The sequence below is a fragment of the Amblyomma mixtum genome, chromosome 4 (genome assembly GCF_055824585.1).
Source record: "Amblyomma mixtum isolate Tamu chromosome 4, ASM5582458v1, whole genome shotgun sequence".
Lineage (NCBI taxonomy): Eukaryota > Metazoa > Arthropoda > Arachnida > Ixodida > Ixodidae > Amblyomma > Amblyomma mixtum.
The window spans coordinates 150,964,747-150,974,468 of NC_143015.1; the positions used below are offsets into that span (position 1 = coordinate 150,964,747).

General features: G+C 44.1%; 1 long non-coding RNA gene across 1 annotated transcript in view; it reads left to right on the forward strand.

The window, feature by feature from the left end:
- Nucleotides 1-5,947: 5,947 nt before the first annotated feature.
- LOC149348774 (uncharacterized) overlaps nt 5,948-9,722 on the forward strand; it is an 8,135-nt gene continuing 4,360 nt past the window's right edge. The window contains exon 1 of the long non-coding RNA XR_016292822.1: nt 5,948-6,228. This is a non-coding gene — a long non-coding RNA (uncharacterized LOC149348774). The remainder of the gene's footprint in view (nt 6,229-9,722) is intronic.

The following is a 9,722-nucleotide window of genomic DNA, read 5'->3' on the forward strand; positions in this document are numbered from 1 at the left end:
CAGCGCCTGTTTGTCTTTACCCCTTAGTTTCCACGTCCCGTCTTTGTTGCGCTGTTTCAAAAATGAATACATACCAACTTGCCCAAATTTCTGCTTTACTCAAGGTCTATTCTTCCGATACGTAGCAAAATCTTTCTTTCATAGTGTACCCATTGCTCTCATCGAGCAGTCAAGGCAAACATAGAAAACCAAAGGCAGACACTTTTGAAGGTGCAAAACGTTAATAGAAAAAAATTCAAGCCTCCCGACGGGAGGTCTTCGGGTATACTGATTGTTATAGTAAAATCTTACAATTTCTGAAAAAATTCCGCTCGTAAACTCTTTCCCTTTCAAAAAACTTTGAGATCACTGCTGCCATCCGCACTGGAGCAACGCGAAAGGAAAATATCCACATACTATATCAATGTCCGTGGCTATTCTAACGTCCATGAACTATTTCGACGTCCAAGGGTATTTCGACGTCCGAAGGTAATTTTCGCGTGAAATGAATTAACTGACTAAAACTCAGGAACGAAATTATTGCCACAGCAACATCTCATCACGCACTGCCTAACGCAATCAAACTTTCAACATTTATCTTTATTGGAAAAGACAATCGTGCGGACAAGTTTTGATGACGCCACACAGCCATGCTATCATGTTAAAAATGCTCTTCATATGAATTATTAGGCACGCATTTCACGCATAAAAGCGTTAACCTTGATTCCGCGTATATCACTGCCAAACCGACGTAATCATGCAAACTGTGTTGGTGTTCTCTTTCCTCGCAGTTTTGCCTGCTAGCAGCCTAACGGAAGCACCATGTCTCCAGTCAGCGCATCCCAGAAGAAGGCCTTCGGTGCCGGCTTCAAGGCCTTCGGCTTCTTGTTCGTCGTGGCGTTAGCGGCTTCGCAGCTCTGTTCAGTTGCGCTAGCCAACCACCACGACTCGAACTCGAATGCAAACTCGGACGCCAACTCCAACTCCAATTCGAACGCCAATTACCCCAATTCTGCCAGCCACCGCGATTCCATCAGCGATATCAGCCACTTGCATAATGCCTCATGCGACGACACCTGAAATAGCCACAATGCTTATGTGTTGGGTAGTGGTTAGCTGCGCGGCTGGCTGAAGTGAATAAAATCTGCGTAGCAGATATAATGAATTGCTTGCCTGATTTTGGATGTAACGTTCTTACCGCTTGGGTCCGCTTTCTAGAAGCGTCCGGAAGGTTAATATCTTCAAAAGAAGTACGCCACAGAATCGGATGGGTTTAGTTACGTAGACGCGTCAGCCACCTTTTAAAAGAAAGACACAGCTGGTGCTTTCGAGCGGTCAGATATCAGTCGTATTTATTAAGGAGAAGGCCTTTAATGGTTCATACTGTCGTCCGTTAGCAGAGGGTGTCACACGTTTGGCAGCGTGTTAACTCGGGAGCTAAAAAAGATAGCAGAAAACAAATATTGCTTCAGATAGAGGAAGTTAAAATGTACCTAGCAGCCACGTTTGATGACTGTAAAGTAATTCATCATCATCATCAGCCTGACTACACCCACTGCAGGGCAAAGGCCTCTCCCATGTCTCTCTAACTAACCCTGTCCTTTGTCAGTTGCCGCCACTGTATCCCCGCAAACTTCTTAATCTCATGCGCCCACCTAACTTTCTGCCGTCCCATGCTACGTTTGCCTTCTCTTGGAATCCACTCCGTTACCCTTAAGGACCAGCGGTTATCTTGCCTTCGCATTACATGCCCTGCCCAAGCCCATTTCCTCCTCTTGATTTCAACTAAGATGTCATTAACAAGCGTTTGTTCCCTCACGCACTCCGCCCTCTTCCGATCTCTTAACGTTACACCTATCATTTTCCTTTCCATAGATCACTGCGTTGTTCTTAACTTAAGCTGAACCCTCTTTGTTAGCGTCCACGTTTCTGCCCCATAGGTGAGTACCGGTAGGATACAGTAATTAGTTATGCAACTAAAGTTAATTTAAGTTAAGTTAATTTAAGTTAACTTAAGTTTTTAAGTTAAGTAAAGTAATTAGTTATTAATTATAGGCAAAAATGTCAAAATTGCGTCGAAATAACGCAGACACCGATATAGCCATGGGAACGGTGTGATGCCACATCCGCCGGAAGTAGTACGGCATAGTGAAAGTTTTCACAGAATGGTAAGAAAAACGCCGGATTCGTGTCAAATTAGATGGAAAAATGTGTAATTAAGCGTAATTAACCCTTAAGATCCCCGAAAGGTGTACAATTTGAGTATCGATATAGCCACGTGAACTCTGTGACGTTACATCCACCGGAAGTCGTCAAGGCATAGTGTCCTCGGCTTTCGCCTGTCCTCGGCTTTAGTTGCCAAAGTGTCCGCGCAATTTTTGCACACGGTTAGCAACATGATTGTTTTGAACATCAGCTATTAATGCAATGGCAAAGGCACTTTCACCCTAGGTGACTAAACAGGAAATAGGGGCAGTTCTAGTTACGCAGCCCTGACGTCCACATTCAGGGCTGTAGCCAAGGCGGGATATGAACTGGACATGTTCACTTAGTGGGCACTAGAAGAATGAGGACCAAGGGCATTTGCTCAGGGACGCTAGGACCAAACTAAGTCACTGAATCCAGCGGCAAAAGTTCATTTATTGCTGCGTTGCTGATGTCATCATTTTAGTGTGGTGGTACAAATAATGTCTCTAATATCCTCCTTAACTCAGATGCATGAGCACCTAAATAAGCTCTAAACATAGTTTAAAAGCTGGAAACGCAGTAGGAAGCCAATATCAGGGGCGGCAAGTTATGGGAAGATAATTTTTAAACAGAAACAGTGTCTTTCCACCCCTATTGTGTGTACACAGGTTTAGGAGGACGTAGGAGTTTGTTCGGAGACGACACGGTGACGACGGCTGCTTGCTCGTTGGTTGACTTGCATGCAACACTTGGCTCTGATGTTTTCAGCGAGCTAGCTCAGTATATTTGGATTATATTCTAAATAGTAGACACCAAGTAGTCCAACTGCAGCCAGCCCTTAAAAAAAGCGACTTTTGAGCTTGTTTTGAATCCCTGTAGAGTTTGTGACGAATCAACAACAAAAAAACAGGAACCCAACGTATGTTCAGTTTACTCAACAACTGCTAAACGAAATTTCTGTTGTCCTTTACCCAGCACAATTTATGCTGGCCAATTTCAGTTCAATTTCAGTTTTTGTTTTACTGAGCCTATTAATAACAAATTAAAGCTCACGGGTGGATTAGCTTAAAGTTTGGAAATGGAGTCCCTTAAGAAAGTGTTCGAAAGGCTGCGCACTCTGCTGCTTGCTTCTTTGGAGATATTAGTGGTCAGATCCCACGCAAAAAATAAGTAACACGAAAAAGGATTATGTGGTGCACAAAAGCACTCTTGTTCATGGCTTTATTTTTGTTGTTGAGGAACGAATGAAGATCTTCAACCAAAAGGACACTGCACCTAAACTTCGTGCACTAGCTGCACATAGATCGGGACGTCCTTCTGGAGCGGTATACAAGAAGTTTCAACTGTGGCGTTACCAATTTTTGAATATAGGTTTTTGAGTTAGAAGTTCGTTTTTTTTCGGCATAGCATTGTCAGCGGTTTAGTACATCGGAATACAGCCAAGAAATGCTAACTAGTAGGCTCGTAACTATATTGAGTAGTTAACTTTATAACTATTACTCTTAGGCTCTTTAATTATTGAGAGGCGTGCATCCCACCTTAAGCAATATTCATAACAGAGTTTGGAATTTCGAACCAATTTAGGAATTTCGCCCTATCTTTCGAATTTTTCAAGGCTAGGTTTTCTAAATGTGCAGATGATATGTGGCAGTGGCATTTCCCAAAGCAACAATGCCTTAAGTGAGACGACTGAGTGTGAATGCATACTATAAGGAAAACAGCATGTAAGAAGGAAAATGTTGACGAGCTTTGGTAAGTGCTCCAATGGACAAGGTGGATTTTGTTTCACGCAAGCAATAGGAATCGATAATTTGTTGATGAATCGAAAATGACGCCGAGAAGTTGCTGCAAACAGGCGTTGAGATTATATTATAACAGAGGTTTAAAGCAAGCGCACAATGCGAGCTGATTGCGCGTGGCCTTAATGAAGAAAATGCAGTTTTAGCAGCTTCACATTTGATGCCCCGAATGCAAACTATTTCTTTCTCTGCCGCGAAAATTCGCAGTCTCCCCGAGACCACACCCGAGAGCAATGACAGCTGCTACATGCTTTTCGCTACCGACAAAACCACGACCAACATTCTCGAACAAAAATATTGAAAATGGTTAAATTTTAAGACATTGCCATGTAAATACTGAAGGTAATGTCAACTCTTCCGGTATGTAGAAAATCTTTAATTTAGAATGTTTGCATCGATCGCACCGAACAGTTAAGACTGCTTAGAAAACTAATGGGGAACTCTTTTCACGACAGCAAAAACTTAAAAAAAACAAGACTGGAGCCTGGAGATCTGCAGATATATTGAATGCTATAGAAAAATCTTATATTATATGAAAAAATGGCATTCATAATCGGTTTTCTGCTCAAAATTCCTTTTGTCCAGAATTGTTCGGTATGTATCAACGAAAGTTTCCATCATCGCTGTTAGTCTGCACGGGAAGAAATTAAGCCAACCATCTTCGCCAAGCAATTCGCGCTACTTTCTATGAACCAAGAGTTTGACGTAAGTGATTTAGCTAAAGGTGCTAACTTTTGCAGATGTTCATTGCTATTCAAATAGGACATGATGCATATATATCGTGTTAACATCGGAAAACATACCTAACAATTCTGCACAAAATCATTTTTGAACTGGGAGATTTTATAAACGCAGTTTTCACACATGTTGTAATATTTAACAAGAAAAATCAATATATCCGCCGATAGCCTGTCGACAGGCATGCATTTTTGTGCTATTCGCGTTTTTGCGATCGTCAAAGGAGTTCTGTGTTGGTTTTCTACGGCAGTCTGTACAGCTCCGTAGGAGCGATAAAAAAGCTTTAAAAGAAAGGTGTTGCGGTCCGTCGCCAGAATAGACTACTGACTTCAAAATTTCTATAATATTTCATTACCATTTTCTAATATTGAAAATTTTTTATTAATGAATATTGTACATGGTGTACGCCTATAGAAAGATTGTTTTGGCGCGTATATTCCTTCACGAAACTAATGCCCGTGCCACACGAACAGATTTAATGCCGTTAAGTGCTTACTGCCTTAAGTTTTAATGGCAATCGTGCGGTGCCACACGCATAAATTTAATGGCATTAGCCTTACTGCCATTCGCGACCTACTGGGTTCCCCACAACTCATTCGCCCGTGCAGTGCGTACTCTCGTTCCCATTCCTCACGCAGAAAAGCATGAGTAAGAACTTCATAACCGCTAGCAAATGGTTAATTCGTAACTTTTACAGATGAAGCATCTATATATGCCGCATTTTAACCCATTTTAACCAGCCTTTTTGACAGGTAATCTCGATTTGTGTTCCGACACGGAAGTTTATTACTACTTTTCCGACTTGTCAAGGAAGAACAGCCGTATTTTCTGGAAAATCATTTTTACATTACATTTGAACAACATTACCGATATATTGTGCTCTTTAGCACTGCTTACATTCAGATGAAACTTTTGACTGCCTTGCAAGAATTATCGTCATCCTCACTTTCGATAATGGCATCAATTGTGGACGTTTAGCATCAACTCCAAAAATAATGGAATTAACATACTAAGGCCTTAAGCATTCACTGCAATTTCTTGTGCGCGTGTGGCACGGGTATAACAAAGGTAGCAACAACCTATCACAACGTCTTCTAGTTCCATCATTCACGGCAAGCAGCTGCCGAGAGCGGAAAGCTGACCCGTTTCGTCGGAAAAGACCGTGACGCGAGTTCTTCCAGCTCAGTCGCGGCTGCCTTCTATCTTATCACCTACGGGAGCACCCACCTCTTGACATGGGCAGCTCCAGAGGCGCCGAAGAAAAGACGCAAAAAGGGACGGCAAGGTTGTCTACCGGAGTTGTGTGCTCTCTCACTCGAAGCGCGTAGGAGAAGCGATGTGAGGCAATACTGGGACACTCGGACCCTGCTACACGTGAAGCTCACGCTATGTCGTTGTGCCTCCGGACCGGAAAAAAGTCGTGCTCCTGAAAGTGGTTCCGCAACTATCGCTCTCTTTGACTGAGGTGTCTGACTACATACAATGAAGACCCTGCGGATTACATTCCTGTTGCTGGCGCTGATAGGTGAATATGGTGCATTGGCATTACCTTTTACCAGTTTTGGTTGGCTAGTTGGTTGGTTGATTTATTGGGATTTAACGTCCCAAAGCAACTGAGGCTATGAGGGACGCCGTAGTGAAGGGCTCCAGAAATTTCGACCACTTGGGGTTCTTTAATGTGCACTGACATCGTACAGTACACGGACATCTAGAATTTTGCCTCCATCGAAATTCAGCCGCCACGGCCGGGATCGAACCCGCGTCTTTCGGGTGAGCAGCCGAGCGCCGTAACCACTGAGCCAACGCGGCGGGGTTTACCAGTTTTTCACTTTCAGTTGACCATGAGGAGTGAATTGGCGTGGTTAAACACGGAATGTTGACGCGATTACTGCTACTGAGAGAAATAAGTCAGCACTAAACAGCACTAGATAAGCTTTTAATTTAGAAGCACGCTATACTGGGCGAGTTGGTTGGTGTTCATTCTAACGACCAGCTCGGAATTCGACAAGAGACAAAGAAAAGGCAACAAGTGCGCTGACTAACAGCTGAAAATTTATTAACTTACAACCGAATTATAAATTTTCAGTTGTTAGCGCGCGAATTGTCTTTTCTTTCGGTCCCTTGTCGAATTTCACGCTGGTCGTCAGAATGAAGCTGTTAATGTAGCGCTTCCTGAGTCCGTGGTAAGCATATCTGCCGCAGTGGATTTCGGAGGTTTAATAAATAATTAAGTCATTGTTTGTTCAAAGTTAAACTCGTATGAAGTTGCGAACATGGACACAGGCATTGTGGTTTCCTTGGTGCAACCGTGGTACATACGTCACGCACAGAGAATGAAACTCCTCTTGCATTTCTTAGGTGCATGCCGTTCAGAAACATGTGTTCTTCAGTCATCTCATCCTTCGGGCCACATTTTGTTCCCGAGCGGAGTCTTGCTTCGGCCCAGATCGTTTTAATGTTTCGTCTTTGCGTTACCCGAATTAGCGTGTTTGTGACGTCAAGAACATTAACAATCCGCTGATACTGATCGGGCGCTTCCAAATGCGCGAAAATTTTCGCCACGTTTTCATTCGTTGCAATATTTGATAAACAGGAGGATTGATTCCATTCGGTGGTTCTGCCAATAAATGCTTGCTCGAGAGCTTTATCGATGTTTGTGACATCAACTCTGGTTTCTGTGAACTGTCGACTTTGGTTGCGCGCCCCATTTTCGGTCTTCTGTTTGTGGTGGCTTGCCAAACTGCTGATGTTAATTAAGAAAAAGAAAACAATTTGTTTCAACGAAAAGAGGGACTTTAGAAATTTTGGTACAATCGTTCCACGCTTAATAATTCCGCGCTCGTACTGTACACCCCGTTTGTCTCGTCCCATTTCTATTGTAGCGTGTTATTTCCATCAAGAATGTACAACCAACTATCCCCCGTAGCTGCCTTACTTAATCGTTCCAGATTTGCGAAGAACACATGAGGTTGCCGTTTAAGTAAGTTCGATGCATTTGTATTTCAACTCAGGTGCAAAGTGTTTTTTCTGAGAGTAATTTGGCTCCTCTTATTTGCCATAGCACGCAAGTTCCGAGAATTCGTAGCAACTAGGCATGATTGAAAGAGCGCAAAACACGAAAGACAGACAAAAAAGCAAGACAACATAGTGAAATGCCCTGTCCGCTGTCTTTCGCGCCATTGCTAGCATGCCGTAACACTTTTTATCCAACAAAAATAGACTGCGGGTTCTGATTCTTAGAAGGACCGGTGAGTCTCAAAAATGCCTCGGCTCATGAAAGAATGGACTATCGAATGTAAGTGGAAGATGGAGCGGGGACGCATTTTGCCACAGCGAAGTGCAAGTGGCAGGGATCTGAATAAAATCATTAGAAGAGGTTAGGAACCAATGGAAAGCTGCGAAAAAGAAGCAAAGCTTGTCATATTGAACGCGACACTGCCACTGAGGGTTATCTAATGCACTTTGAAGAGTGTTTGACAGCTATCAGAAGCGAAAAACGTTGGCAGGAACGTTGAGGGACCGCGCCTACACAGGTACAGTCAGAGAAGTAGGCCACATCCAATCGTGAATACAAGCAGGGCATAAAAAATTTTCGACGAACACTGCCTCCCCACGATGCCGCTAGAAACTACCTGCCGACGAAGCTGCTGGGTCCGCTGACAACGCAACGCGAGTTTTCCGATACCGTTATCAATGGCTGACGAGGACGAGTCACTTGACGTTCTTGCACAAGATATCAGCTTGGCAGGGCGAAATTTCCGTGCGCGTCAAAGTGTCACCTTCGCCAACCGGACACCTCCTGGAAACTGCGTCGAACTCCGGCCCCCTCTTTTACCGATGCAATTTTACTGCTATACCTGTGGGAAAACCATGTTTATACGGTCGTCTGTCTCTCTTTTTAAAGTCTGGCACCTTAAAGTGCGATATTTTGAGGAAACAATGATCACATTATATATCTTGCCATTGTTGCAATGTTGCACACTTGCTTCCGAGAGCAGGCTCAGTTCACTTAACGCCACAGCATTATCGCAGGCAAAGATAGTTTAACTTTGGCCTCAGCGCTATATAAAGCAATTAGTTGCTGTACTGTTGTGGCAGCACTTCTAGTCGACAGGACATGACGGAGTCATTACATATTTTATGTGGGCTTTTGGGTACCATAAATTTTTTGCAGCTCCTATTCATTCGTCTCAATATTTATCTTTTCCGAGTACATGCTGGAGGACGTCTTTCCATTTATTGCTTTCTCTATAACTTCTCACTCACAGGAGTGTTAACAAGGGACAGATTTGTACAAGTGAATTTGAGGGCAATTTCTCGTGCATTAGATTTCAGTGTTTCATCATAACGACAAAAATGCCAAGAAACTACATCAAAGCAGACGGATTACCTAACAACGAAATTATGTCACTTGCTCTTTAGTAGAGTAGGACCATATGGGAAGTCTACCAGACCATATAGTCTCCAGAAGTGCACCAAATATACTAAGTTCTCTATTGGCTCAACGTTGTCCATTAATTCACGGGTCATGTGTCGTAGACAGTTTTCAATACTTTTGCGCTTATGGTTTGAGAGTGGCGGACCCGCGTCTTGAGCGCCTCATTTAGCAACATTACGGAGGCTCTCCTACTCAGCTCCGATCCGGAGACTCAAACAAAAGTCGTCCAACTGGCCGAAGACGCCGCCAGGAGCCAAGACCTTCTGGCCGTCGTTTAGGCGGGGGGCCTATATGCCCTTCAGACTGTTGGCAATAAACGTTTTACAATCCAAATCCGCTGTCTCGCAGTTTCGCTGTGGGCGGCCTTCGGTGCCACTTGTCCGCATGCGCGAGGAGCCGAGTGACGTCACAGCCGCGCAGCTGGTGCGCCGCGCGCCGCGCCGCTCGCCTCCTACCGAAAGGAGCAGCCGAGTGACGTCACAGCTGCCGGCGCCGCGCGCCTCCAACCGAGAGAGAGACTGCGCATGCGCGACACGCAGCTGGCGCACTGTGCTCTACTGCGCATGCGCGGCAAGGGGAGG